At 44.5% G+C, this 12,390-nt stretch overlaps 1 protein-coding gene across 1 annotated transcript in view; it reads right to left on the bottom strand.

Moving 5' to 3' along the window:
* The window catches only part of LOC124741137 (TD and POZ domain-containing protein 1-like), a 53,833-nt gene extending 41,691 nt beyond the window's left edge, over positions 1-12,142 (bottom strand). The window contains exon 1 of the mRNA XM_047248665.1: positions 12,067-12,142. The gene's annotated coding sequence lies outside the window, so the exon portion shown is untranslated. The remainder of the gene's footprint in view (positions 1-12,066) is intronic.
* Positions 12,143-12,390: the final 248 nt, after the last annotated feature.

Below are 12,390 nucleotides of genomic sequence, written 5' to 3'. Positions count from 1 at the left end.
TAAGTTAACTGCCTCTGCGGAAAAGGTTAATAAAGCCAAATTTCTTTAGCAAACTGACAAAAGTAACTTCATTGTTCTGCAAGGCGATTAATGGTTGACTGTCAGAAAGGTGAAAACAAAATAGTCTGAAACTAATAACAAATTTTAGCCTTCCGTAACTATGTGAGTATTTTATTTCATTTGATAGCTCCCGGGCACAGAAAAAATGTTTTGTTTTCATTTGACGCGAGAGCAATAGACAAAGAGCGAACAGCAAAATCACTAAAACGTAAACATGAGCCACGTGGAGACTACCCACCTCTCCGCCACAACTCAAGACTGCTCTGTGCATAGCCCCCGTATCTACGGTATTTCCGACCGGGGTAATACAAGAGCGTTTTTTTCATATTTTCAAAAACTATGTTGATTTTGTAGCGCACATCTTTCTGAAGGGTCTGATCCATAGAACACACGTGTTCGAGGAAATGTGAGACATGTCATTTGGTCAGCAGTGTGCCAAAGTGCAATGCCACGCCTCTTCACACAGCATTTTTCTATCGCCCGTCACAGTATTTCGCTCTGTGAAATTCAAACGTGGAATATTGTGTAATGGAAGCCATCAAACTATATTCAAGACGGTGGAAATTAAAATGTCCTGCGCTGTCTCACCCGCCCCTCCTAAAAAAACTCTGAATTAATATTGGATGGGATTATTTGTAACCCGAAGAACAAAAACTCTTTACAAAATTTGCACTCTCTATTGCTTATTAGCTAACAACTTGCTGTTTTGTGACATAAAATTATATATAGGGTACATAAAACCAGTAAAGACAAGAGACAAGCAAGACAGTACACATTTCTTCAACCCGTAAGTCCTAGCATCTTTCTCCCTACTCTTGCTACAGCTTTACATGGCGTGCTTTCTTTTCTGGGAAAGAATCTATTACCTCATCAAAGTCCGTCAAACGTTTTGCTACATGAGAAAACGACATGTCGCTGTCCAGTACTGAAAAAGCTGTTAATACAAATAGTAACTAAGACTACTGTGGTTTCTCGATCTGATTACGCGTATTTTGTCACTGTCTGGTAGACGAAATAGGCCTGCCTAATATTGCAGCCGTTTTTACACACACCAAATAAACAAGATGTTTTGGCATTTTTTTATTAGGCGACCTACAAGCAAAACGTTTGTGTGTTAGGAAACAGTTACACATTTCAATCACACTCTCTAGCTTCTCAAACATGAGATCGGAAAGTAGTAGTACGAAACTTGATATAAATTTGGAATCTCCATATTTTCCCGTAATATGTGTGATGTCCCCGTTTCTTCTCCTTCCTCGTCCGAACAAACAACCTTGTTATCACTTATTTTGTAACTTTTCCTGCCAGTGTCAAAAATTATTCTCCGGTTAACTCCACTAACCCTACCACAATCACCGGTTTAGTTATCCCACGTTTATTCTCCGGTCAGGCGTAATTACGTGTTCGTACAACGCGTTTTCCGCGCCACTACCAGAATACAGCTTTAGCGGCTGTTATCTGGGGACTGTGCGACTGGCCCTTACTAGTCTAACGGTGTGGCCAAAACTTTCCTATCAAAATTTCCTTTTCATGGATAGAAAGAAGGTAAGTAATCTTTCTTACCTCTTATTCCTGTACTCGTTTATTTCCACTCTGGTAGTCTCAGCCTATGGATTCCGCTAGTAATTATAACAACGCTGATCATTCGCAATCCTAGTCAACCATACAAACAGCGATTGGCATTCACCCGTTCGGCTTTGTTCCGCCCAGCTTGTGTAGCCCTGTCCCCTTTTGTCTGCAGGAAAGTTTATTTCTAGATGCGACGGCGATTCCCCTGGCATACACATCACGTACACTACGCACGCATACAAAAATTCAACTTATGATTCATTCAGAAATCGACTTATAATTTGTTCAAAAATGTTCAAAATCCTACAGTGATGCGTTTCAAAATCATATGAAGACTCGATAGACCAACGTGCGCTGGATACTAGGCGCTTTGAGAAACGATGTCTTTTCCATCAAGAATAGAAATTTTACCCCCCTCCCCCCCACGACATTGCCGCCCAGGACAGATAGCGCGGTTTGCCACTCGTCCCCTAGACCCGGGCCTGTTACGCATGCGTGAATGTGCCAGCTTAGGCGCGCGTCAGTGAAATTTTTCCGGGTAGCACCTGGCTGCTGGCTGCTTGCTGCTATTGCTCATGCAACTAACTGCCACACTTCTGTAACCAGAAACGGGACAAGGTACTGCTCATACGCGACTCAACTGCGCTAGAGCTCGCTCGCAACTGCTCAAAAGAATCTAATGTAAGCAGTTGTGACGTCACGCTCATCAGAGGCAATTTGTCGTCATGAGGTCTTCCTAAAGCCTTTCACACATTTTGCTATTGGCAGACGCTTGTATGAGCACTGTGTTTTTATGTTGTACATGGCGCATTTCCTTCGCAACTCCAGTGTTATTTTCGTTTTCTATTCTCTCGTTCACGTTTTATTGCTGCAGTATTATTCTGCAGTAGCGAGATACAGCAATAGCCTTTGTTAGAGCGTTGGTTCTTACCAATCGAAGTTATAAAAATTTAACTGAAAACTAAAACAATGAAAAATTCCCGGAATTGTAAAATATTTCTGGGTTTTCCCCGGTTTTCTACCGGATGAAAAAATTTCCGGATTTTTCCCTGATCTCCCAGGCCGCGCGCGCGCGCACACACACACACACACACACACACACACACACACACACACACACACACACACAGGTTAATAACCATTTTGGCCACTCTGCCATTTGTAGCATTTTCCGTAAGACATGTATTCCTTCATGAGACAACAAACAATGAATGGTTTCGTATTATCCATGACTTTAGAATGCACTGATAGTACAGACATTTTTTCTTGTTGTTTATTTTTTTGTTTACACGTCAAGCTCCGTAGGGCGAAATTGAGAAGCAAATCTCCAATCTCCAAGGTCATGGAGCCTGTCAGTACATGACATTACAACATAAAAGTGTTGACAAAAATAAAATGTTAACGAACGCGAAAAAGTCAATCCATAGTAGTAATAGTAGTAGTAGTAGTAGTAAAAGGGTTTTGTGGGCGCACGACAGCAAGGTCTTCAGCGCCCGTTCAGTACCATAGTGAGACGGGTGTCAAGAAAAAAACTCAGAACATTCACAACAAACGGAACATAAAACACGGGGAACAATCATTGAAAAATATGTGCTCACCCACACCGAAGCGTGGGATGAAGCAGGGCGTCAGCAGGAAAACATGGACAACACAAGAAGAAAAAGGTAGAGGGAGCTAAAACAATATAGCAGATGGAAGTGGCTGGCTGACTGCAAGGAAAAAAGGGAGGAGTCAGCCACTCTGCAATACACTGAAACCGCCAGCCTAAAAGTTTAGGCCAGAGTCCAGACACATCACAAAACTTAAAAACCCTAGACACACAAGTCTCATCGTTAGCTAAATCACAGGGCAGATCCCCATCAACTTTTGCTTCTGCCCTTGCATCACGGTATAAAACGCAGTCCGTTAAAATCTGCCGGACAGAGATGGGCACACCACAAACATCACAAAAACGGAGGATCCTCCCGCCGTAATAAATAGCTATGTGTGAGAGGACAGTGCCCGATCCGAAGACGTGTGAGGGCCACCTCTTCCCGCCTGAGCAGCCGGCAGGAGGAACGCCACAGCCGAGTGGTCGACTTTACCGACCGCAGTTTATTGGCCGTCACCGCCAGCCATTCGTCCTCCCACAACTCAGTGTACTTCCTGTGGAGTGCAGCGATGACGGACTGCAAGGGGATAGGACAGTGGATCACATCCTGCTCTCTGCAGGCCTCCTTGGCAGCCCGATCAGCCTGTTCGTTGCCCCATATGCCGACATGACCAGGCACCCAGCAGAAGGATACCTCTTTACCCCGCCGTTGGAGCAAGTACAGTTGGTCATGTATCAGCTGGACCATCTCTTCAGTCGGTATAGGTTCTGCAGTGATTGTAAGGGACTAAGAGAATCGGAGCAGAGAAGAAATCGATCGCCCCGAACACGATGCATCTGCTCCAGTGCCGTCAGGATCGCGTGGAGCTCCGCTGCGAAAACGGTATATTCGGCAGGGAGGCGAATCCGGGTAACATGATCAGGGAACACCACAGAACAGCCAAGGAAACTCTCCTGTTTGGAGCCATCAGTATAAACGACAGTGAAACCGTGATGCACATCTAAAATGTTAAAAAACAGAGATTCGAACGTAAAATCTCGTGTGCCAGCTTTCTTAAAATTAGTCAAATCTAAAATAAGTTTGGGTCTCCCGAGGAGCCAAGGTGGAGATCTGCTCCAACCGCGACGTAAAACACGAAGACCAGCCATAGACATCGCACCGAGGCAATCCTGTGCGCGAATCGCATAGGGCTGCGTCGCACGTTGCCGGTTATGAAATCGTGCCAGAGGAGGCTGAGCAACGGTATGGTATGCAGGGGTGTAGGGTGTGGACAAAGTTTTATACGCCTGGAGCACTGTTAAGTAGCCGCCGCCGCATATGAAGTGGCGGTTCACCAGCCTCTGCACAGAGGCTTGGTATGGGGCTAGTTCGGAATGCCCCAGTGGCCAACCGAAGCCCTTCATGGTGCACAACGTCCAACAACTTTAAGTAAGAAGGCCTCGCAGACCCATACACCGTGCACCCATAATCGAGCCGAGATCTCACAAACGCCCTGTAAAACTGGAGCAGACAAGTCCTGTCAGCTCCCCATGTACTGTAGCCAAGACATTTCAAAATACTTAAAGCCTGAAGCGACCGCCGTTTCAGGTCTTTAAGATGAGGTAACCACGTGAGCTTCGAGTCAAAAATGAGCCCCAGAAATCTCACACTGTCTTTAAAAGTAAGAATAGCGTCCCTCATCCTCAACTCAGGAAAGGTTAAAATCGAACGAGAACGGTTAAAAAGAACACATACAGAGTACAGACTTCAAGGTGGAAAACTTAAAACCACTCTTCTGCGCCCAGTCATCCAAACGCCTAATCGTAAGTTGCAACTGACGAGTTGTCGTTGCAAGGCTTGAAGAAGAGCAAAACAAAGAGAAATCATCCACAAACAAAGAACATTGGACAGGACTTTTCATTATGGACGTAATGCTATTAATAGCGATGGCAAAGAGAGTCACACTTAAAACGCTACCCTGAGGGACACCGTTCTCCTGCTCAAAGCGATCAGACAGGACGTCACCAATCCGGTATCTAAAATATCGTGGCGAGAGGAAAGACTGAATAAAAAGAGGAAGACAACCACGAAAACCCCATTCGTGAAGCTGCTCCAGGATGAGACGCCTCCAAGTAGTATCGTAGGCCTTCTCGATGTCGAAAAATACACCTAGAAGGTGACGACGGCGTAGGAAAGCTTGTTGTATAGCCGCCTCCAGGAGGGCAAGGTTATCGAAGGTGGAACGAAACCTCCTGAACCCACACTGAAAGCGACTAAGGAGTTGCCGGGATTCTAACATCCAGACAAGGCGGCGGTTGACCATCCGCTCCAAGGTTTTCCCTATGCAACTAGTGAGGGGAATACTACGGTAGCTACTTGGGCTCGTGTGGTCTATCCCAGGTTTTAAAAAAGGGATTAAAACTGCCTCATGCCACGCGTCAGGAAAGTGACACGACGCCCAAATGGCATTAAAAAGTGCGAGGAGGATTTCTCTGTTGCGCATTGTGAGGTGCCATAGCATACTGTAATGGATCCTGTCGTGACCAGGGGATGTGTCACGAGCCCCAGACAATGCAGAATCCAGCTCCCACATAGAAAATGGGCAGTTGTAAACTTCATGAGAGGTGGACTGGAAGTTCAGACTACATCTCTCAGCAACCGCTCTATGGCACTGGAAACCGGGATCCTGACTGGTTGTTGCAGTAACTGTGGCAAAATACGCTGCCATAGTCTGGGCAATGTCTCGCGGATCCGTATAGAGAGTGCCGTTAGTCATTACAGCAGCTATGGGGCACCTCCCTCCTCTGCCAGAAATTCTCCTGATGGTCTCCCACACAATGGAACTTTTGGTGGAACGATTAATGGTGTTCAGAAACGTTTGCCACGACCTCTTCTTGCTCTCACGAATAATGCGGCGACATCGTGCCCTCGCCACCCGAAAGGCTGCAAGATTCTCAGCAGTCGGCCGACACAGAGCCGCACGTCTGGTCCTGATCGCAGAGCGGCATTCGGCACTGCACCAAGGCACAGGTGGCCTCTTCCGGTGGCCTGTGGACTGTGGAATGGATGCTGCAGCGGCGTGGTGGACCGTTTTGGTAATATGATCCACCCACACTTCAACATTCGCACAGCGTTCGAATTGGGCCAACTGGCTATAAAGTGTCCAGTCAGCCCCACTGAGCACCCATCGTGGTGGTCTCCTTTCGGGGCACATGCTATCTGGCAGGTGAATCCAGATTGGGAAATGATCACTGCCGTGCAAGTCAGCGACCACTTCCCAGTGAGCACTGGCGGCAAGAGCTGGAGAGCAAAGCGAGAGATCAATGGCAGAGAACGACCCAGTCGCTGTGGAGAAATGAGTACTCTGTCCTCCATTGAGCAAGTAGGCACAGGATGACAGGAGAAGCCTCTCAATTGCTCTACCCCTGGGGCAGGTAATTGCAGAGCCCCAAAGGACATTGTGGGCATTAAAATCACCACAAATAATGAATGGCTGGGGGAGCTGGGAAAGAAGGTCAGTGAGGGCCACTTCATCAAGAGCATCATTTGGGGGCAAGTAAAGTGAACATACAGTCAATGGATGACGCACGTGCACGGACACGTCAATCAACAATACAACAACTATCACCTTAATTTTTCAACGAAATCTTCGACAGAATAGAAGGACTGGACCAATGAGGAAACACTTCAATTTCGATTTGAATGTGCGTGATGTACTACTAAGATTTTTGAATTCGAGCGGTAGCTTATTGAAAATGGATGCAGCAGTATACTGCACACCTTCCTCCACAAGAGTTAAGGAAGTTCAATCCAAATGCAGGTTTGATTTCTACAGAGTATGAACTGAGTGAAAGCTGCGACATAAGCACATATTCACGTTAATTTTTTTTCTTTACAATTTTAATATTCTTTGCGCTATTTGGTGTGGACCACAATTAGTCTTCTATCACTAGCGGTGGATATTTTGCCAAAAATTGATTCAGAGTCGTAATTACCGTGTGTTCAATTTAGGTCTCTTATTTGATTTGTTTATCTACACGTTGCCAACCTAACGAAGTATATGCTGAAACTGAAGTCTGTTCCCTTTGAGTGTGTGTGTGTGTGTGTGTGTGTGTGTGTGTGTAGTTAGCTAGGGTGCGTTGTAGGACACTGAATGCTAAAGTAGTATCTGCCAGAGCGTAGTTAAGAGTTTTCATGTTCAGCTGCTTTTCGATTTTTTGTTTAAATGTTTTTGGAAGTGTTCATGTAAGAGTAGGGACAAAGGGGTTGGGTGCTAGTATTCTGATAATAATCATCATGCTTCGAAATGTTATTCTACTACTGTATCTAATAATGTAAGTAGTGAATTACTCTTACATGAACTCCTCCACAAAACACTTAAACCAAAACTGAAATCAGCTGCGCCAATTATTGCATTCACTTCTAACTTTCTATACCTCTCACTGAACAGAAGTAAACAAACGTTAGTTTTCAGCATATAATTCGTTACGTTGGCAGAATGTACATAAACGAAAGAAGAGGAGACATGAATTGAACACACTGTAGTTACGACCTTAAATTACAGCTTTTGGTAAAACGTCAACAGCTACTGACAGGAGAAAAAAAGAGTGAACACAAAAATGTGTTGACCAGGTGAGAAGAAACGCAGATTTCCGCCAAAAACTATTTAACTGTACGTAATTACCTTTTCACACAAAAATACGATTAACTTTTATAACCTACAAGCGTCACATATCAAAACAAACTGAATCATTCTACATTCCACCAAAGATGCCTTAAAGCAAAGGGCAAAACACGTTTTCAGCAAATGAAGTACACTGCAGCAAGAAAAAAGGATTCATTACTTACGAAAGGAAACGATCAACAGCTGTAGATAGTTAGCAAATTACATCTTATGACATACCATCAAATTAGTTTCTCTTTAGCTTCTGTAGGTCAATTTAGAGTATTGTAAATATTAAAGTGCTCCATGTCACTGCAATTCTCATTTCACTTGTTATCAAATGCCGTTTAAAAAATTAAATCGATCCTTGGTGAAAAACTGTAGTTACCTTCACATCTCGATAGGTAAATAAATTTTGGATATTTATCATCCGACGAAATATTGGACTCATTAGAAGTTATCGTTCGCAAAAAAAGAAAGTTTCGATTTCTTGAATGGTTTAGGAAATCTGGGGCCGATAACAACCACGTGGTTGACGAGGAGCAGGGCCAAGTGTCTGCCGCATGGCGGGCGGCCCGCCGACGAACCACTGAATATCTCGGGAACGGTGATAGCTACCGCTCTGCTCTCAACTTTAAAAACAATTTCGGCATGTTGACTATAGGTTCGTTTGAGCAGTTACCAGAAAGCGCCAGACAACAGGCTGTACTGCGCATGCGCGGCTACGATGACGTAGGCAGCCCGTGCTCGGTGCTTGCTCTGCTCACACGCTTTTCGTCGTATTTCTGGTGGGGCATCACGTGACCATGTGTAGCCGTGCCGCTCGTGTGGCATGTTGTTGAGAGGACATACTGAGTTGTACTTAGAGCAATTGTTTCATCGTATCCCACACACATAAAGGATGCAAATAAGGAAAATATCATTTCAGCTCGAAGTACCATAAAATTTTGCTAAGGGGTGACTGACAGATTTTTTTAATTCGTACTGTGCAATATTGTTATGTAGCATTTCCAACAGGTTTACGTCTACACAGCACTGCAAAAAGCTACTAGGATGGAATACAAATTACTTGCAAGAAAAAAGAGACAGTTTCTTGTGTAGCTTACACCGGAATAAGGGACAATAAAATTCAATACTATTTCAAAATGTGAAAAAATTAACATGGTTGTCTGTGAGGCAAAGGAACTGTACAACTGACAGTTTATATTCTTCTCTAGGAATAAATATGAAGCCATGTGGGAAGTTAGAACGATAAAACATGGTATGCTGCCAGTCTAAAATTTAGCATAGAATGGCATTCTATAAATTTAAGACGTAAACACAAATTAAGAAATAACTTCTGGCGCAGAGGAAGTACTAGACAAGTGCCTTGTGATCGAAAAACACTTTCACAGAAGGCAGATCTATAAAATTCTGCTACAGCTGTCATTATATTTGAAACAAAATATTTTGTTCAAAACTACTGACCAAATTTGCCTACTTAGCTTCAAGTCAATGTTTACAGAAGTTCGTACGTATATAGCATTAAGAGACTTACAGTGTCATAAAAAGGAACAGGACATCAGAGACTACTCCAGCAGCATCGGAATTTCATAAACCATTCTAAAATGCTTGATTCCGCTCTAATTGCACATTTCTATGTCCAGATGGACTCTGAAGTACCTGATATTCAGCGTTTCATGTGGTTCTCGTGATACCAATTTTCTTGGAGATCCAGTACTGTATTGTCATGTTTGGTTCTTTATTGTGGTATAACGTCATTCTTCCCAGAAAATGAAAATTTGCACTTTAAATTGAACGAGGTTGAAACTAGCCAATAGCGCGCTTTCGTTTCATATAAAGTAACTACCTCAGCGGAAAAAAAAAATTAACTGAAGCACATTTCTCTATAAAACAAGACAGAAATAGCTTCATTAAGACATTAATGGTTGATTGCTAATAACGTGGAAATAATATAAAATTAGAAAATTGAAACTACTAACTTATTTTGGTCTTTCATTGTTATGAGAATGTATATTAATTCACTTGATGGCTCCCGGCCAGAGAAATCTGTTTTGTTTTGATTTGACGTGGGAGCTGTAAACGAAGACACGAAACACATACACGGCTGCGGGTCACGTGGGGAAAGACCCCCCCCCCCCAACTACAACACAGCTTGCTCTGCGCATGCGCGAATCTGGCAGCTTGGGCGCGCCAGGGAAATTTTTCCGGGTAACCAAGCGGGAGGAAGGCACTGCTCATACGCGAATTCAGCTCTGCGCATGCGCACGAGCCCGCTGGCAACTGCTCATACGAAGCTTATATTCCATACGCAATAATGTATTACGTCAAATGAACTATAAGCAAAGCCCACGCAATGGAGTTTCACCTCTGAAAGTTCATTAAAAATTCGTGTAATGATTTACGTAAATACGATGGAGCACGCAACCACGACGAATAACTAAAAGAAAGTCAGTTCTTTATCGACAAAAGGCATCAGGCCGTAAGTCGCAGAAGAATAAAATTTTTTCACCGAACCGTTTCCTTTAAATCGGATGGTAAGTGTTTCATACCTGCCGCCGGGTCTACGCCAGAGCGCTTCGGCGAAAGTTCGTGTGGCCCGGGGTTGTGTGACTGACGTCACGCTCAGCGCGTTCTGTGATTGGCGGCGCGGCACCGGTTCGTGTGCAAAGAGCGACGCACGTGGCAACGGAGGCCCAGCCCCGTGGTTTTTTGGCGGGAACGGGCCTTACACAAGTTTCTGCACATGCGCAACTGGCGTGACGTTTAATTCCCTACCGGCCTAATACATAGGGTTTGATGAACAATTACTCGTTACGTCAATGCCACCACTTGGTAGCACCCGGCAGCAAATTTATCTGCGTTCGCCATAAATCCCGCTAGCGGCAGCATACACCACAGACACACACTACACATAGCAAAATCAGATCGGACATTAGCGTATGTTACACTGAGGGGAAAAAAAACTTGTTTTCTGAAATTCTGAACGAGATGTTTTGGAATTTATCGTACAGTAATACATTTGTGGGGCTGAGAACCATAAAGCACCTAATCGTCGATTGTTAGACAGTAGCATTTACTCATGCTTCTGACATCTGTTGGGTCAGTTTATTTGTACTGTAGGGCCACATTTTACTTATATCTGAACACTGGTTTCTCTGATATTCACTTAAATATAGGGGGTCGAAGACTAAGTGCCCTTGGCCGTTACGGCTCTTAACGCCTCACTTGTGTTCTAGTTAAGTCACCTTGTCGGCAAATGGTACCAACTGAATTTCATCATTTACGCAAACGGCTGTTTATGTCTGGATTTGGCTGTCTACTGTGTACAAATCGGCTTTCCAGTGGAGTAGCAACATTAACTCCATTGAACCTGAATCAAGTGCTAACAGAAAAGAAAATTACCTGCAAAAGTTGGCCGCAAAGAATTTACGGCATTCAAGACGAACTCCGTCGTCACAGAAAATGACGAAATCAAGCGTGACTACAATAACCGTAAGCTGATGCAACGTAAGAATGCCCGATTTTCGGCCCAGAAGTTTATTAGTTAACTAACAACACATGAATTAGGAACCTTGCCGAAAAAAATAAAGAGCCACGAAAACTCAAAGTTACACAAAAAACGCGAAACGGAGGGTAGTGGAAGCTCAAACATTATTCCGTTCTTACCATAAACTAGTTAATTATGGACAAAACAACAAAACCACTTCTTCCTCTTTGCAGAGAAGTAATGCCTATTACTATTATTATTATTATGGACAGCTGCTGATGAATGTGTTTATGAGCATAGCTGTTAGATAGCAGACGTTATTAATTTCGAGCTATCACATTTATCTGAATTTAAAAATTTGTCAACACCCAGAATGTATGCCTGCGAGGAACTACAGGCACATCGAAACAATGCCCGACGGAATATGGCGCTATTTTCCGTTCGTTCCACATTATTCTAATGGAAGCTTTCAGCAATCAGATGACTGTAGCATTACGGCAAATAACAAGCAGCGAATTATTAACCACCGGACAGGGAAATTTAACACACTATTCGCCATTCGTTTGTTGGCAACAATTCTATTTTGTAATTAATAGTACGACAATGGATTAGGAGCAGGTCCGCCGTGAGTTAGGCGACAAACCAGACAAAAGCGTGCAGAACATCATCCACAGCTTCCTGAAATCCCAGCACAGGCCAGCTGCCCGCCTTACCTTCCTCTGGTACTCACGCGGAGAAGAGATGCTCTGGCGGCGCACTGCTCCCCGTACGGCTGCTGCGTCACAACTGGGCCGCACCGACAGCCGGGGCGCGCGGCTGCCCCCACCCAGCTGTGACGTCACGGGGCGGCGTTGCCAGCTGGGCCTGCGGTAGCCGAGGAACGGATGCAGCAGGGCCAGCGGGCCGGGGCGTCTACGTCGGTGTCGGCACTGCCGGGCCGCCTGCCTCCATCCCTCCCCCTCGTACCATGCTGTAGAGCTGGCAGCACACACCCCCTACGCATGGCGTTCCAAAAACCGACTTTCTTATATCGACTT

Source organism: Schistocerca piceifrons, unplaced genomic scaffold (assembly GCF_021461385.2).
Source record: "Schistocerca piceifrons isolate TAMUIC-IGC-003096 unplaced genomic scaffold, iqSchPice1.1 HiC_scaffold_1872, whole genome shotgun sequence".
Lineage (NCBI taxonomy): Eukaryota > Metazoa > Arthropoda > Insecta > Orthoptera > Acrididae > Schistocerca > Schistocerca piceifrons.
Note: the sequence above shows the minus strand (reverse complement) of the source record. Positions and strands in the feature narration are given on the sequence as shown.